Source organism: Xylocopa sonorina, chromosome 4 (genome assembly GCF_050948175.1).
Source record: "Xylocopa sonorina isolate GNS202 chromosome 4, iyXylSono1_principal, whole genome shotgun sequence".
NCBI lineage: Eukaryota > Metazoa > Arthropoda > Insecta > Hymenoptera > Apidae > Xylocopa > Xylocopa sonorina.
Genome location: NC_135196.1, coordinates 4550620 through 4570188, shown reverse-complemented (window position 1 = coordinate 4570188; position 19569 = coordinate 4550620). Strand labels below are relative to the sequence as shown.

The 19569-nt window shown below is 38.3% G+C and overlaps 1 protein-coding gene across 2 annotated transcripts in view; it reads right to left on the bottom strand.

Moving 5' to 3' along the window:
• Positions 1–19569, bottom strand: part of LOC143423255 (uncharacterized) — a 56183-nt gene that overhangs the window by 20334 nt on the left and 16280 nt on the right. The gene's annotated exons all lie outside the window — the stretch shown is intronic.

The following is a 19569-nucleotide window of genomic DNA, read 5'->3' as shown; positions in this document are numbered from 1 at the left end:
GCATTCGATTCGCGTCGACTTCGCGTAACGGTCGCGCGTAACGCTTGGCGCCAATTGCGGGTCAGATTCTTGTCCGCGTGGCCACCTTGAAATGTAACCTTCCCTCTAAAAACCGTGGCGCGCGGTAAAAACCGCCAACAGAGAGGAGGTCGTACACGCAGCGACGTAACAGACGGTCCGTTTCGATCCGCGGCTTTCCAAGCACGATTTACCGTTCAATCCATCTGGGCGCAGTCGATACCACGTTCGTTTTTGCGATTCGATCGGGGCCAACGATGAACTCGACATACATCACCGACCAACCACCGATCAAATCCATTCGAAAGGACAATAACGCGTGGAACACCGTTCCCATGCCTCGATTCACCGTTTCGTTTAATAATCCAGCTGGAAAATCGGCTACACGCGTCTGTGGAAAATTGGAAAAACTGTCTGCAAATCCGGTGATCGTTGTCTGGTTGGAATAAATCATTTTTATTCGATATGTGTAAAAATGCAGACTCCATTTATTTTTTTTTTTTTTGCAACGTTTAAGCATAAGGTTTCTCTAGTTGTTTTTTGTTTTAATTAATTGTAGTTACTAAAAATATTGTTATGTGAAAGAAATAAGTCGAGTTCCTGTAACGTTACTTTTCGATTTGCAGGGATTTTAAAATTGTGGTCAGTGCAGGTCGACAAAAGTCATAGCATATGTCAGACCACCTAAGTGTAAGTAGATTCAGCTGGCTGACTTACGGACTCTTCGAATCTATCAGTAGACCATGCGACGCGCCTAGCTGAATCTACTTACAATTGGCTGAATCGCCGTACGTTTACGGTCTTTCTTGATCTGACTGCCATTTTAAAGAGGCAAGTGAGAGAGGAACGGAAGTCGAAGAGAAAGATCCATGGAATATACACATTTGTTACATTTTTTCTTATGCACATTACCAAGTTACAAATTATATATAAAGAACGATATCTTTTCTTCTCGCAGGTTTCAGAATGTAGAGAATCTTTTTGTATATTTTTCTGCAGTAATTAGATAAATAATTGCCGCAATTGTTCTCTGTTTACACGAACTGAAGCTACTCTTAATTTTCAATTTAACGAAATGACGCGGCCAACCAGACTGAAACCCTTTCCTCGATCGTTCACTTGTTCCGCACTGTTCGTTTCTCTTCTTGGTGCGTGCACCCGTGCAAGCTCCGCCATAAAGCTAAGGGAGCAAGAACCTATTCGATGAACTTCGAAGGTCGTGTCGAATAGCAACGACGCAAACGCGAGGCCGACGCGGACCGTCTGCGACGTCCTAGAAATATTAGTGTTTCGCCGTTGCACGCCACTCTAATTAGAGTACTGTAAACGAACGAATCAAAGGGGGAATACCCACCGAGTTCACGGTTTCTGGCCGTCCCGTTCGTTTCAATTAACATTTTCACTTTCGATCTTTTTGCTAATCGTCTGGACGGCTCATAGTTACTAATTTGCACTGATGTTTCAGACTGCCTTTTGGTTTTAGAATAAGTGTTAATAGAGGGCTAGTAATGTAATAAAATGAGTGATTTCTTGAGTATTATATTATAGAACTTGAAATTAAACAATTGGAATAATTGAAAATTGTATAACGAATGAATAGAGGACTTTTGAAATTGGTTTTTGATAGCATTTCGAATTTTATACATCTTCTTTAGGACAACGGAACGTCATCGCGTCACTTGTACTACATTGCGTATCTTCCTTGGCGAGCATTAGTGTCACTAATGGTTCGATTTCTCAATCGTCGAGCCGTAGTACCACGAAATGCCATGTGAAAACTGAAATTACGCTTTCAACGTAAAAGCAGGATGCCTCGGAGTATCCGATAAGCGACATTCAGCTTCAAATATTGAGAAGCAAGTATGTGGAGCGTCACGTTTATGGTGTCGCGAGATATTTCGTCCTTAGTTACGAAGCGGTTAATCATTTCCATTTTCATTCCCTCCAAGTGATGCATGAACAGAAAAAGATTCAAACTAATGAAAGATAAAAACATTGTTGCTAAACTTGGAAATAATTGTCCAAGTAAAATTTCGTATAAGAACGAGACACATTGTAATCTAAAAAATATTTTTAATTACCATTTTGTTAATTTTTTTAGCAGTGTTCGACGAAAAGCTGGCGAATAACTATTGTTGCGTCGTACGAGTGATTGCATGCAAGGAATTTCATGGGAATAGCAGAGTGAACGTGACTTTTTGCGAATCGCAGCAAAGGGAACGACTGTTCGACGCTGCGAGGTTTTTCGATATTAAAAATGTTTTACAGATTTCAGTCGTTACTGAAAGTCTTCCGTTTCGTGGTAAGAACGAATCGATACGTTCGCCACAAATTGCGACTAACGACCGAGAAAAATGAAAGAGGCTACAGAAAGAAACCATCGGGCGTTCACCGCATTCTTTCGCTATCAGATTCAATGATTTTTACTTATTTCATCGTTATTCAGCGGGTTCGGTACTCTTCGAGCAGCAACGCGTTGATATGTAAATATCACATTTAATATATCACCAGTAGATACATTTTTATGACGCAGATCGATTTCTCTTTTAATCCGATAAGAATTCTAATTTGAATATGGCTCAATGGAAAAGTGCAAGTATTTAGTAGCCAATTAAGAAAGATTTCAAATTGTATCAGCTAATTTTGCAGAATACGTTTGAAAAATATATCGTATAATATTTTCTTCGAATTATGAACTCTTTTTCTACATATTTAAGGAAACGCTATTTGAAATCGAATCACAGGTATTTCAATTAATTAATGATAGCTAACGTTTAACTATTTTACGTAAATACTTTCTCTAAACGACTAATTGAATTTCTGCAATTTTACATGCTGTACATAGAGCGCTTAGATAAATTTTTATATGTGAATCATTACTTTCGAGGAGTATAATTTTAAAAACCCCTCATGCATACGTATAGTAATTATAAATCTCAAATTGATTGATTTTTCAAGTCTTCACTGCAAATATACACCCACAAACCTCTGCTTGCAACTGAAATACCAAATCAGAGCATTCAAAATCCACTAGGTCCCTACGTAAATTCGCTCTCCTTTCCATTGGTACCACAACTTTCGAAACCACCTCGCACAACTTAAACAGATCACGATCGAAATCACTCCAAAACAAAACAAAAACGCTAAAAAGCTCCTAAATTCGACACTCTGTCAAAATCTACGCATTCCTCAGCAAATTTTCATCAACAAACACTTCAACGTCCCAAATAACAATTACCAAACACTCGCGAACCTTTCTCAATCGACGAGAAAACTCGACTCGATGGTATCACGTTGCTCACACGTTTCCTCCATCGTCCACGGGCAGCTGCCTCCCTGGCGAGGTCGCGCGGGACGAAAACGAGGGAAAACCGGCGGTCAAGAACACGAGGTCGCGGCCGACGAAACGTCCCGTGTAACAGTGCCATTACGCGGCGATCGCGGGATACTATTTTCGAACGGCGGTAGCACGGCCGCCACGGCGAGCAATTAACTTCTCTCCCGCGGCCGACTACGAAGGCCGCTCGCCATTATTTATTTTCCCTGGCCAAGGTCCTCTGGCAACGCGGGACGGAGGGGCCTGGTGCACGCGAGCGACGGAAGGCAACGTCGTCGAACAGGACGCCTGAAGAACCCAACCGGAACGTCTTCCTCGGTGTGAACGTACCCCGTTCGCGCCACCCTCCTACGCACCCCACGCGCCATCCAGTCGTCCTCTGCTCGCTTCCGCTCCTCCGCAACCGCTCCACTGCTGCTCCAGTTTCGAGCGTTGCCATGTGCAGCTGTTACGACTTGCTTACGCGTTTCAAGCTTGGCGATCTTTTTTCTGTGCCTTTTTTTCTTTTGGGAGACACGTGCGTTTCGGTTGGCGCGAGATGTATGATCTTGTGATTAGCTTGTCTTCTTTGAGTGTTCATTTTTTAGTTGTAATGGATGTAACATAATTAGTGAAATAAGGCAATTCTCTAATTTCTATTGCAAATTAAGATTGCGTTTTGATTAATCGAATAGTTCGAATTGTGCAGGGAGGATCGCTTATTTTTTTGAAGTAATTTATAAATATTGAACGAAATTAAAAATCTTTGAAATCACGATGTTTATTTACAGTAAATTTTCTTATTCTTCGTAAGAAAGTAAAATGATTATACATAACGCATTCTTATTCCTGGTGAACGCTACTTGGTAATTCATCAAGATCCTCCTCCTCGCGAACCAGCACTTAACACGGGAGCATAACCTCGTGACCCCTTTCTTGCTGTTAGAAGATCCACGTATCAAGGGAGCGTCTTTGTCGCCGACACGCCGCTCGTAACGTTCGTATTTCGACGCGGTCAATTAGCCCGATGAGCGAGAAGAAAGCGAACGCCCGACCTCCTCGCGCTCTTCCACCCTGCCTCGTCCTCCTTTCCAGTTGTTCCCGTCGCCGTTCTCTTATTGCTGGCCACGGTCTTACTCGTAAATTAACCGTTTTCCAGTGAAAGTGGCCTGATTTTATCAACGAAACGGTCGTCCAGGAAGAGGCTCCTTTAACTAGACGCGTACGCACCGAGAGAGGGATTGTACGCGACCACCGGATATCCCGTCAAGCGTCCCGTTTCTTACGGGACGTCGTCGCTACGCGAATCGCGATGCTTCAGCCTCGCAACCAACGAGCGAATCGGTACTTTCAGGAAAAGGATGAAGTTTAATTAAACTTTTTGGTAAATTTCTGTGTCACGCTCAGTCACGATCTGGAGATATATATCTTCGATAATGAGAAATGATGCTCTCGATTTTAGTAGACAGGATGAAGAGTAATGCAGAGTGCGTTCTTTAATAATCTCTGATAAAATTACCAGCAATGCTGACTTGGAATATTAACCCTTCTCTTCACATCTACGCTTGAAATTCTAGATTTGTGCTAACATTGGCTAAGTTTATTCTTCGACTCTCACAAGATCAACTAAAATGTAATTAATGCAGATATCATGTACTATTGATGATGGCTTATAGGTGTACTTTCTGTGGCTATTGCAAATGGCTTCTGTATTAATATCATTTTTTAAAATTTAGCAAAATATGTAATATATATATATAAAAGCTTTAAGAATAATTATGCAACATTGCGAAAGACTCAGTTTAACGAAAAATAATGGAGTTGCACTAAACAGTTTCTAATGTTCCGGAAAAGCGTTTTGGGCTCGACACATTTTCAGTTTCAAGCCGTCTTCCAATTCGGAGAATCTAGGGTCCATCATCGACAGGAACGGATGCGAAATTGCGCGCGAACAGTCATCGAGAGTAATACCATCCGAGGGAAGGTATCGATCCACCGGTTGGATAACAGCTCGATTGATTGGACCGACCGTTCCGATAAATGAATGATCCTTGGCTCGCTCGATCGAAAGTATTCCATCGATTCAGTCGTTTCGCCTTGAGAAATGGCTTCCAAGAAATGCTGAGTCCTTGGTCCAAATAAGTACTCGATTTATCTATTTTTTCAAATCATAAATCGCCACGAAGAACGAGATACGCGTACATTGGAACCTGATAAGCGATATTAAAGAGTTAAACATAATAGAGAATGGTCACACTATTTGCTTCCGTTTTAACGTTCTAAACACAACGTTATTCTCAGCAAAATGTACACATTTACGACAGCTCGTTTTAAGTTTACACTGTCCAGTGCAATTCACACTTCGTGTCGTTCGAAGTGCAAAGCGAGGAAAAAGTTGAACGAACCTTGTCTTCTCATACCTACAGTTTGAGAAACTGTTTCAAACTAACCGAATGAGCAAATTTGTTAGTCGACTTAGTTCAGATTAAGTCGAATAATTGGAGAGAACTAGCTCGAAGAAAAAATTCTAGCGACGTGAGAATTCAAGCTTTTTAATCCGAACTAACCTTTGAGAGGCCCACAGAAAAGACAGGCAGCACAGTTCCTCGTTGAAAAAGTACGCATGCATATTCGTAGTTAACATAAAGAAGATGGTATTCTTCGAATACAAAAGGCACCTCTGTACTTTAATCTTGCCTATAAGTAGATTCATAAGATTGGCCACTGTCTCATTAAGGAACGCATTACCGATCGTAATGAAGATTGCGTTGGTTGAACCATTGCCAAGTCTGAAGAGAAAATTCCGAAGAACCAGCCACGCGGTTCACTTCGCTCCCCTAATGGGCTGGCACTTTCAATTTCCATTTTTCTGCTTTTCAATTACGAACAACGCTCGCGTGGCACCCGCTGACGGCTTCGATCCGCCCTTCGTTGGGGTGTTTCCGTCGCGGCGATTTCGCGAGGCACCAACGCGTCGCGCGCATTGAAAACTCTTGCAGACTCTTGACTCGAAATTCGTTCCCAGAGTTGTTCAGTTTTTTTGTTTATTTTCTGTCTTTCTCGTCTCGTCTTCGCGTCTTCGACGTGTGAACGTTGAAACTCGAGTCGCAAAATGGGACCGGTTGGGTCGCTTTTTCGAGAATCGACGAGTTTTTAGCGACGCGCGAATTGCATTACAAAATATTGTCGGCGAGGTGAAAAAGCTTGCGAAAAATTGAAGTTGATTGTTTGTGATTTTTGTTCATTTCATTGCTATTTTCGAATTTTCTGGAGGTACGTAAAAATTTTTTTGTACATGATTATTACTTAATTGCAAATATTTCGTACTATAATTAATATTTGATTATAGTGTTTTAAAAATCATGGGAATAGAGATTAAAAAATTATTTTCAGATGGTTCTTTTCGTAGTAAAGCTACTACAATGTCGATATCTTCAATTATAGTACTATGCAGTTTTATTTTGATTAAAGATTTCTCATTTCAATTTAATTACTCGTTTAACTGGAAGTAAATTTTTTTGCAGTTATTATGGTAACAGTAATTAAACATTTCTCTTGATTTGTAAGCTACAGCCTGTATATTTCACATGCAAATGGACACAACGATCACGATAACAGAAGCAAGTGTTTTCCTTCCATTTGGTTTTCCATTATTTCTAATTAACTACGTTAATACGAAACAACAGCCTCGCACATTGGTAGTAAAAGTATTCATACAATTAAATCGTGTAACAGTTTTCTGTGTCAAAATGAAAAATCGAAAGCAGAAGTATTGTATAATCAAACTAATCGTAGGTACCACTTTCGATCATAATAATTACTATTTGTTAAATTTGTAATAGTCTCTTACACATTTCTACTTAAAATTAACAAGGAAAAACAAAAGTTATATCGTCTGAAATTTCAGAAAAAAAGAACCATACTTCATATGCAAATAATTACATGTACAAATGTACTTTTTATAAATTTTTTAATCTGTTATTAAAAATAATTAATAGTTACGGAATCTGTACACACTCTTATTGATTTCTGAATTTATAGCTGTCGAAAAATTTCAAAGACCAAGTAAATGAATTTTCAAAGTCTTGATGACCCGGGACAGTCGTATCGATTAAGAACCTTCTCTTTGTCTGTAAGAAATCTCTCTTGAGACTGATTCTTCTTGTTACGAGCTGCCAAGAATCCTCTCATTGTTCCCTTTTACATCAGAGAGTTCGTCGATATCATCGAGAATAGTCGCGAACTTCTAAATTTCAACTCGAATTGGAAAAACTGATGTCTCAAGTGAACGTCAATTATTTTTCGAGGGTAGTTTATTGAGATTTCTCAGGGTAGCTCGTTTAGAACTCTGTTATCGCGTATTGTTTTCAATGGCCGTTTCGTTTGTGCGACTGTCGCTAGAACGCCAATAATCGAAGCAACTTTTAACAAAGTTAACCAGTCAACAATGAAGCATTGTTTCCACGGTGTGTATAGCATAAAACTGCATACAATTTGTGAATGCAACATTGCTGAATTCCACAAGCAATTAAGGAACGAATGGATGCTTGTTATTAATAATTGCATTGCAATCAAAATTGCGTATGGAATTAATATTTGTTTGAATGTAACCTAGTTTTAAATTCAATAAAAGTTTCCCAGTTTTCAATAGAAAATTTTAATGAACGTTTCAATCTACGTTCAAACTGAATGTGTTACATTTTTTTCTATTTGAAGGAATCGTATAGTATTCAATGAAACGTGTCTTTCATTTATACATTAATGTAAAAGTGAATTATATATTTTCTTATGCAAGAAAATTATACTGTAATGCAATCTTTTTTTAAGTATTTTATTGGTCTAGGAAAATGAAGAAAATAATATTAGTTTCAGAATTATTTATCAGCATTTTATGCTTGAAAGTTTGATATTTTCCTTTACTACCCTGAGAAATGATGAATACATCTCTCTGTCATTTTCATAAATATATATTATTTTCTCCATCACAGTATTTTGTACTTCATCATTTGCATACAATCATTGGTTACAATCCTCTGCTATTCGTCTTTTTCACGGCATGGCGAATAGCAAAATGGTACGGTCGTTCGCAACGATCTACTAGACATTTCGAAACGAAATTATCGACGAGGAAAACTACGGATTCGCGAGCAATTTTCCATGTTTCTCGTACTGTTTTCCGCACCATGCCAGTACATATGCCTTCTCCAGTTAATACGTATCATTTTGTTACTTTATCGATTCCTGCTCTATCACGTATCGTCCCGCTGAAGTGGCCAATGCACAAATTGTTACACTGATTTTCGTAATCCGATTTCACGTGTAGTGGCATAATTTTCTGTACTATTTCTGAAAATCGTTCCAACAAAGCTCGAAATTTGTTGAGGTATTATGCGAATTATTCTACATTCACACGTTCCATTTTATTTTCGATTTAAATTTGTCATTACTTGTCACAACTAAAATTGTCATTTTAGATTTCCGTGATAGTAGTTAGAGAACCCTATCAAGTAATTAAATAGACCCACCATAAAACTCACAGAAAGTCCAATTAATCCAGATAGACTAATTAATAACGTCAGTAGGGACAAATGCTGTCAAAACACGGACAAAAAGCTGTCGATACGGACAATCATTATCTCGTGTGTGTATCGAAGTTGAAGCGTGAAACCAGATCGATCGAAAGATTATCCTAAACTCGATCAGTCAATATCGTCAAACTGGTTCGATCGACGTTTACTTCGCGCCTCTCGAGCGCCAAAGAGAAACGCTCTCTCAGCAACTTTCATGTCAGGCATCCTCCGCGTTACGCGAAGGGTGGGCACCCTCGCGTACCCGTGCAAATTGCAACAGCCGTGATGATTGTTTTTTATCGAAGTGATCACGTACTAGATTATTTCCGCCAGATGCGAGTCGCGCTAATTAACACGTGCAACAGATAATCGCAGGAGTCGTTGATTCGCGTGGAAACCACCTGTCCATTGGACAATCTGCGACTGGTACCAATCGCGTGGTCGCGAGAGGCATGGGACCAGCAGTCGGACCCGGAAATCGACGCTGCAGATCTTTGAACAGGGCCTTTTTTTGTCTGCGTACGATGGCAAGCTTTGTTCGATCGACATACGTTGTTGTTACCTGTTTACTGTTACCATTTTCACTTCTTTGCTTTCAATTAATTGGTTTGGTAGTGGTTATTGGAAAATGTAGCGAGACAGTTGTCTCTTTGGTTTTTTTTAATGATGATATGCTGTGTTGATTATTTTGAGTTTGTTGTTGGTGCTTTGAGAGTTATTGGTGTTTTATAGATAATTTTGTTTTGAATTATTTTTTATTTTATATACGAAATTATTTCAGTTCTGAATCTTTTAATGAGATATATGTAAAATAGAAATGTAGAAATACACATACGCATTATTAATTTCAATTTTTTATACTTAGAAGTTATAGATTTTGCACAACTGTCTACTGAATTTTTTACGATATACTCGTTCGTTGCAAGCGTTTTGATTTAATAAGAAAGATTGAACATTAAAGCGTTCCACAAAAATAAATGAATAAACGTTACATATTACAGTTAGATTGCGGTTCAACACGTGCCTGCAAGAATTTAAATATGTAAAAAGTGCAAGAGAATGCACATGGTATGCAAAAATAAAAAAATATCCAGAATAACGGACATCGTGTAGTATGTAGAGCGTGATGCACATCTCTAGCCAGTCAACCAGCCAAATGAATGGTCAGAATGTCTTGAACCGATTTCCTGTGAACATCCGCCGCAAACTTTGCAAAATACTGTCGATCCTTCGCGTAAATTACCCTCCTTGTTTTAATAAATTAACATAAACTTCGATTAGCAACATCGAGTTCCTTTTACTTTCCAAAAAGAGCACTCGGAGGAACGGAAGAATGTCTATCGCATGAATGTATCTTTCATTCACCGTAGGTTTAGAAATCGTAGTTACACGCGGGAGAAAGCACGAACAATTAACTGATTGTTGACAGAAACCATGACGGGGAAAGAAGGAAGCTGTATCCTTCGAAAACTGTACAAAAAGTCATTTAAAAACAAAAAATACACTTATAACAAAAATAAAATTGCATTTCCAAATACAGTAATTATGCTTTTTCAACTACGATATTTTGTAATCAGATAAAGATTAAACATACATCGTTTGTCAAAGCTTTGCTTTCAACAAATTTATTTTGTCCAACAAAATTAATTTCTTCAAGAAAAAAAGAATACATCGATTTCAGGAAGGAATTAATTATGTTAACCAAAGCATTCGAATCTCACCAGTCGAAGCGAAACACCCAACGCTCTCGAGCCCATCCCAGGGAATCGCCGTTTAGCTAGAAGACCATTTAACGACAATGGAACCTGCGAACGAGCATTATTCGTACGTTTATAAAGTGTCGTTCTGTCGTAAAAGTCAGGAAAACTGGCCGTTCGAACGACTCCACGGCTCGTACACCTGTCGCCCGGACAAGACGATAATGAACCCTGAAGCCTTAAGTTTGCCCTACCCTGGGTTCCTTATTGGTCGTGGCGAATGCGTTTCGCGCGTGCGGTAGCCATTATACGCGGTACCAGAATCCGGCTTCAAATATATTGCCCGTGTAGCTATTGCGAAACTAAGTGAATTCTGATTGTTGTTCCGCTGTTCCTGACAACTATATGCAATTAATCAATCACGCATGGGCGTTTTCTGCAAGCGTACAGCGAGTAAATATCGTCTCTCTGTTCTTCCATTTTTATTTTCAAACTATACTGTAATTCAACCAAATGAAACGTCATTATTTATTAACACAAAAAGACATATCCTAAACGTACAGACAGTACGATTTTGTAATTTTGTATAGCTAAAGAACCATGAAATCAAGACCATCGAATGGTACCAAAATGGTGTTAAACAACACTTGCCTTCTTAAACTGAAATTAAAAGTGAAAGTGGAGAGAAACGTGAAATTTCTTCAAATTTTAATTTTTTTATAATTGATTATACTGTATATGCAATGTTTCGTCTAAAAGAAAAGAATTGACGATGGAGTTTAACGATTTCTATAATTTAAAATCCATCATCCTGGCAAGCTTCGATTATTCCACTGTTAGAGGACGAGTGGAATCCTTTTTCACAAATTTTTGGGATGCGAAAGAGAAACGCAACGATCGTCTGGCTACGATGAAAGGATAAACCGAATCGGTGCGAGAAACGTTTTGTTAAATATTCATATACGCGAACGAATGGAACTATGACCAGGAATGATGAATGATGAGGCGCGTTGCGAAATGGAAAATTAAAATTTCTCGACCATCCATCCCTTCCACTACTCCTCGAAAGTGTTCTGGAGCCTGGTTTCCTTTGGGTGGAATCGAATCGTTTTGATTCGACACAGAACGATACCAAGTGAGTAATCAAGTATCTGAAAGTAGTGGGTGTTCTAGGAATCGATTTTATTATTTTATACTTCAGTTACTTGCAGAGGAAATAACATAGTGCTCAGTTCTATGTTATACTGATGCATAGATATCTGTTGAGAGACACTATCGAGTTCTGCGAATTCAGAACGCGAACTTAATGAATCGTTGATCAATTTCAACGCGAGATCGCGTAGAAGTTGATACGAAGGGAATTGAATTAAGATTTATCGTTATAGCTTTCATGTTTGTTAAAGTCTTTGCGCATACATATTCTAGTTTCTTAATCATTTAGGTGCGCGAGTAATCATTTAATTTGCATCTTGAACTCGTGCGGGTTACAGTGTTTAATTACTCGAACAATTTCTAAAATTGTATGGCTACTGTTCAATAATTTAGACTTGAAATTTGCAAAATTAAAAATCAGTTATTTATTATTGTTCAACATTGACTTTTCAGATTGATACAATATTATGGATGAAATGCAATTTCCAGAAATGTAGTAATTCACATTTTAAAATAATCTTTTGTACGTCAGAACACGAAATTGAGATTCTTCATTCAGAAACTAGAATTTTATTTGCATATAATGCGTATTCTTCAATTGTATATTTTGTTCATCAGACTACATATTTTACATTTCACACTGTTTTAATGTATAGACGGATGGACAAGGGTTTGATCAAAATCCTGTCTCGAATTTCACACGAAATATTCGTGTCGCAGGTGTACACTTTCCACTAAAGCAAGAACCAATATCGAGAAAGATGTCACGAAACCAATCCCTGCTGTTTTATTATTTCCTCTCTATAAAATACGACGCTACCAGTTGACGATAAAATTTCTTCGAGTGAAACATCCATCGAAAATCTTTTATATTCGAGCGTTTTACGACGCATTTGTTCGTGACGGAAACATAAAAAAATGGCCAAAAGCGTCGTTTCGTCGAGCTAATTAAACAGAAATCCTTTCACACGCGTGTCAGCCTCGTTTCCTCTTCCACTTTCTATAAACGGAAGCAGTTTTCTCGGTACGAGCGAAACTCGTCATCAATTTAACCTACGCAGCAATGTTCTCGATTAGACCACTGTTTCCATTTGAAAATGAACTTTCACGAGAATGAAATCGCAGTAGCAACGTAATTTGTAATAATAGCGGCGAATTATGCTCGAATTTAATCGCATTGAAATATCTAATACCGTTCTCGAACACGCAACACATTTTCGTGGGAATGTTTATGTCCATCAAGATTCCAACACATTAAACTTCAAGCCAGACATTCCTTCCCTCGAAAAATCTAACGTTAAACGCTTCCCCTCTCAATTTGTAATGATAAATTGTTTCGTATCGCCGAGGAAGACCGCAGACGAGAATCCATGGAAGCGTCGATCGATTAATAGGGAGAAAAATCACTTTTTCCGAGTTCCTAGCCATTAAGAACCCCATCAATCAACGTATCCGTGAAAAAAGATTTTTTCTAACGAGTTACGTAAACGAGGAATTCTCTTCTCGGTTTCTGTTGATTACTTCGTGAACTGTTGTACAGTAATATTACCTGCGAACCATTTGTTACGTACATATGTACAGAGTGTTCGAAAAGACGATCATTCGATATTTCTATGGTACGTAGAAGACACTGTGTCAAATAAAACATGCTTTGTAAGCACAAAGTGGACCGTTTACGAGATATAAACATTTTTGTCTACTTTCGTTGCGATTAATTTACTTGGTTTCTTCGATTAGAAAACTTGTCAATGTAAAGACGACGTGCAGTTGAAGCACGACTATATACAAAATGTATATCTGGCATTTCTTCGTTAAACATTTTGTAACTGTGTAGTATTAATAAGATACACAACTGACTTGGGATAAAATCTACTATTTAAAGGTTTAAACTTTTTTTTTTAATATCTTATATATAAGATATTAAAACTTCAATTTTGCAACTGACTGATTTGAGATAAAATCTACTTTTTGAAGGTTTAAACGTTTTTTTGTTAAATATAAGGTACTAAAAAAAAACATTTGAACCTTTAAATAGCAGATTTTATCCTAAATAAGTCAGTTGTGTATCTTATTAATAGGATATAATACATAATGATATAATAAGAGAATAAAATGGTGTTACATGACAAATGGATAAAGTGAAGTTCGATTACGTAGATGAGCACACGAGCACGTGATTTTCACGTCTGACGGGGTTACAAAGGGTCGACGTAATAATTTAACAGATCAAACCAACGGTAAACCGTTAATCGGAGTATTACCTTAGATCGAGTTACATCGAACCGCAGAGCAGCCTCGAGTTTCCAATTTAACCCTTTGCGAGCTACTGACGGATATATCCGCGAGCAAGGGAAAGCTCATCGGGCTATTAACGGATATTTCCGTGACCGTTTTATACCCATCGCGAACGAGCTGGTGACAAGTACGTCCGCGTAAAATTGCATTTATGTAATAATAAACAAACGTCGTTTAATACAACAAACTGTTGCTATTATTATTTTCTGTTCATTCTTACTCGTAGTCGCAGTCGCAGTGATACTTAAATAATCTAATATTGTTACATACTAATGACAAGTATAACAGAATCTCTCGTTAAACTCTGTGCAACTCTACTAATTTATATCGTACAATTAAAACTCATGTAAAATTAATTATTCACTGAACTAAAATGCGAGCTAGACTTCACCAAAAGTACGCACCGCATCTCTTCATTTGATACAAAAATTGACACCACGAATTTAACTTCTGATTGCGAAGCGAAGGGTTAATCGAGGTGCAGCGATAAAATTGGAGGTATCGTCCGTAATGATCGATATTTATCAACTTTCAAGGCACACGAGGAAGAAGATGCACGCGTGTAGAGGCAGGTGAGTAAGCAAACTTACGAGAGGAAGCGTACTGTGCACGCGTAGTACGCCTCGGGCTGGAGAAAGTCCACGCTCCGTCTGTCGCGCGGCTGTAATGCATCTTTATGCCATCGGTGGAATATTGCACGGTTTCACGTAACGCACGTGCCAAGCGAAGTGACGCGAGGACACGCGTTGACGAGCAACGATCGAGGCCATCGTTTTCAGCCGCGTTCCAAGCGAAATCCGAAGGGTAACAGCCGTTTTCAAGTTCGAACGCTCGATCTGTCGCCTCGAAGGACCTCTTGGCGTCGCGTCCGCTCCGCCATCGAGCAGCATCACTTCCGGGGTGACGCTACGGATGGCGTAGACGCTGGTTTCATGATGCGACTAATTTTTGCAATTAGATGTAGGCAGTTTATGGATGAGCCTTTCGTGAGTTTGCAATAATTTCATTCGAGACGATTAATCACTTTGTTAGAATGATGAGGTAAGTCAAGATCGAGTAAATCATTGAAATGATTCGCGGAAAAATTGTTTCATTCTTGAAATAGAATTTCTAATGTATAAAGATGGTTATTTAAACGAGTTTTAAAAATGGTTTTATGGATTTTGAGTAATTAATATTTTGAAAATATATTTATTTGAGAGCACTTGGAGAAGAGATTTAATCGTTTTCTTATATCATAGAAATTTCTTAAGCTTACATTTAAAGCTTCAACAAAATTACCAAATAGAATGAGATTTTCTTTAAACCTTTTATTAAATTGCAAACATTTTAATTCTATATCCTCATCAGTTGAATATCATTCCTTTTATCCTAATACAGCCTTCGAATAAACCTCCAAGTTTTGTACTTTATATTTCTATATAATAATTACATTCGATCAAAAATTTGTATCAACGACAGTAAAGAAGTATATCGACGTCACGATGGCGTGTTCGACTCGACGGAAATTTCTAATTAAGAGAAATCTCGCGATCACGGAAGTTCGTTCAGTTTTCCTATTTTTGCATAAGAGGCATCCAGCGATGATTGCGCCGAAAATTTCACTTGCCTCTAAATTGCCGACATAATAACGGGCATCTCGCAGACATGCAGATGCTGTGCGCCGCGGTTGACCCCAAGACCGCGAGATTTCTAAACAGAGGAGAAATCTAACGAGATTTTATCGCGGAAGTTCAGTCCTTTATTCCGAGTGGATGTTAGAAATAGAACGTCATCGAATTTCTATCTCTCATATATTCTTCGTCTAACAATATATATCAGTCATCAGCTTTTTCATCAATATTTCTATCAATAATGTCGAATGTAATCGACATGATTTAACGCAATTCGTAACTAACTGAACGTTTTAAATATTATAATAAACATGATTTCAAAAGATTAATGATTTAATAAAATGAAGAAAGTGTTTCTCGAACGTCTATTCGTTTATCGTAAATATTGCTCGCACTTTCAATGCTGAATGTAGAACATACCCGATTCGATACACTGTAAAGTACACAAATTGCAATATCTTGTTTGATAACTTTCTCGTGCCTGAAGTATTACGCTGTGAAAGGATTAGATAGAACTATGTTACGTTGTAGCACAAATTACGCGTGAAAGAAAGTCTGACGACAAACTTCGATGTAATATTTCCAAGCCAAAAACAAAATACACGAGAGTTTTAATATCTCAATCAACGAAATGTATTTGCATATAAATTATTGAAACGTGTATCACCTAAATAATTATTTGAAAAAATATAAAGCGAGTTACAGATAAATCTCTTTGACAATTCACTTGTATCTTCATTCAACACAATAATTAGCTATTAATAAAATTTGAAATAGTATAAAAACAGAGCATACAAAAATTAGTTCACAGTACGATCAGGTGAATAACAAAAAAGAAAAAAAAAATGAAAGAACATTTTAATTCGCTCTTAAACGAGCGAGAACTTTAATTGCTGCAATACTGGCGCTCATACGAATTCGAGTCGATAAAGATTTGAGAAATGCGCGGTGCTATTTGAATGGAATAATTAAGAGAGCACGAACGGTTGTCCGTGACTCACCGTGGCGATGTATAATTCGATTCGAAATTTTTCTGCGTTTCAATTCACCCCGCATACCGCGCCGCTCGCGTTCCTTTTAACATTTTCGAGCCGATTACGTGTGTTTGCAATAACTCGTTACACAACGCGATCTAAAAAGGCCTATCGACTTTCCGCGCGTTGCTTTTAACTATCATTAACAGATACGCCGGTGCTTTATTCGCGGCGGGCGTAGAAATTTGTATCGCGGCTCGCGCCGCCTCGGTTAATCGAACTTTCCATTCGTCGGATCGATAAGAACGCCAGAGAAGGAGCGAATAATATTTATTTCGTCGCGGGCTAATCGGCAATTTCCCTTATCGAGGCTAGGAAAAACTCACCGCTGAAAGACACGTCGGTTAATTACCTTTAATCGATCGAATCTCTTTTTCCTTTTCAGCATGCACGAGGAAGTCTGGCGGATGTCGAAATACGCGCGCCGCGAGCGGAACGCGAATCAGACGAGCTGCGCATTTCTATTTTCACCATTTTCCTCTTTTGGATCGCATTTAAATTTGTTTCGCCAGCTCTTTTTCCGAGCGTTCTCATAATTACCTGCTTTACTGCTGTTTTGTTACTCTTTAGCGGCAAATAAAAGGAAATTGTAGTATTCTCTATGCTAATGCGAGAAACAGGTAGTTTTATACTGAAAATATACATGTCTGCATATTTATTTAATGGTATCAGGAGATCTAATTAATTAGAATAAATGTTTGAGACAGAATAAGATAGCAGACTGAGTTTCGTTAACTGTTATGTTCTCCATTTGGTACCATAATGGAGAACATGTTTGACCATAGTAATTCAACAAATAGTTGTTTAATTTGATGACACTATGCTGCTAAATGTTTCAGTAGGATTAACTCTGACACAATTTAAGTTCGCTGCATATTCGTGCAGTTATTTTCCAGATTTAAATAACAAAAGAGAATCTTTTAGAATCTTTTCTGCAATAAAATAGTCTTCCTTAGCTATCCATACACTTTTTTCATACAATAATCTAAGAATATTTATTATGCAGTAATACTTAAAATTAAATAAAGGTAGTTATTTTTTAATTCCACAATTTAAGAATTGCAAAGTGTCACAAGACTAATTTTTATTAGAACCGCGAAAAATCGTTCTATTAAAATAGGTACTACAATTTTCAACTAAAATAATACTTTTTGAAAAAGAGGAAATGACGGAAAATAAGAGAGAAAATAAGCCTGCGAGATGATAGGCAAACAACGATTAATGCAGAGGATGCACTCGACGAATTCAAGCGCACGCGACCAGCATTTTTCCAGGGACAGCGACGACGCGAGGTATTAATCAGCCATCGAGTAATAATCTGAATAAAAGCACGCGGCAGCTGGTTTACTTACGGTCATTATTTTTCTACGGCGATGACGCGTGCCAGACACGTTCATCAGCCTTTCACTCGTTTAGATCGATCGGCTGCATTCTCGATAGATCTCACGGGACCTGCGCGCCGTGTAAAATCGCTACGACCTTGCATTTTTGCACCACTTGTTCTCTTGTTAAACTTTCAAAGTCCCCGGCGAATGCGTGCCTCTCGCGTGAAACGTGTGCAACACAGGCTGAGAAGGCGAAACGAAATGAATTTAGAATATTTGCAATTAATTCTGACAATGGATGCATACGTACATTCCTCTTTGTTATTAATTTGGTAGATTTCTGAAAAGACGTTCAATCACAGAGATTTATGGACTGGTAAAGATGGACAATTTGAAATATTCTGTAGTGCTTTCAAAATGTTCCATTCTAATATGCAAGACATACAATATCTCAGAAAATTCTACTCTGTGGATGTCTGAGAATAATTTTATTTTATTAGAAAAATGTTTCCATTTTCTTTTTTTATTTAAATTTCTAATGGAAAATAACAACTGCATAAATATATCGCCATCTCTCATTGCCTACTGTCAGAAAAATTATTATTACTTACAAAAAGCTTCTATTATTTCATGATTTATTGTACAATTTAATTCATAATACGCCATATGCAATATTTAAAAATATATATACATATTTATTATTTTTTTAAATTCAGAATTTGGCTAAAGAAAATTTGAAAACACACCAGCTACTGTTAAACGCCCTTCCGCTGTTCACTTTATCAGATCCATCGCGAAACGCAAGAACGACACGACGAAAATCGAAAGCAAAAAACGGCTGAGATCGCTGAATCGAACGAAAGCTCGATGAAAAAAAAGAAAAGACTGAAGAAACTCGATTTCAGAGACGCGATCCAAGATGAAAGCCCGCGATACGCACAGGCGAACAGCCTCTAGCCCCCATTATCCCGGGCATTAACTCGAACCGAATATTCGCATCAGAACCTACGATAATGGCCCCGATAGCGGTCGTATCCACAATGGTACACCGCGATTATACGCAACGGACGCGCATCAATTATCGTCAGAAGTTAATTCGAAATTAACGCCTAACCGGCTGACAGAGAAAATAATCGCGGCGATAAATAACGGGCGTTACGAATTCGGGGCCTCGATACGCTGGCCCCTCGACGCGGTCCAAGTGATACGGCCACCGTGAACGCCCCTTTACGTTCAATTACTCGTTAACACGAATTCCACCGCGGCTGAGAAATGAAATGCCTTTGGTCACGGTGTTTCTAATCGGTCTTCGCTCGCGCGAATGTTTGCCAGCGCTGCTTTGTACCTGTTTCATCGATTATATACCGGTTGCCCATTGCTCCCATCGATTTTGCGTGCACGTGCTTTCTTTGAATCCCTTTCTCGAGAGTAGATTAATCACGTTGATAGATCTTCTGCGTTGAATGGCTACAATGGCCCGTGGAGATAAGGCTCCTTGCTTGTTCCTGCTTTTCATTCATATTCTCTTCCTACTCTCCTTAATTTCGTT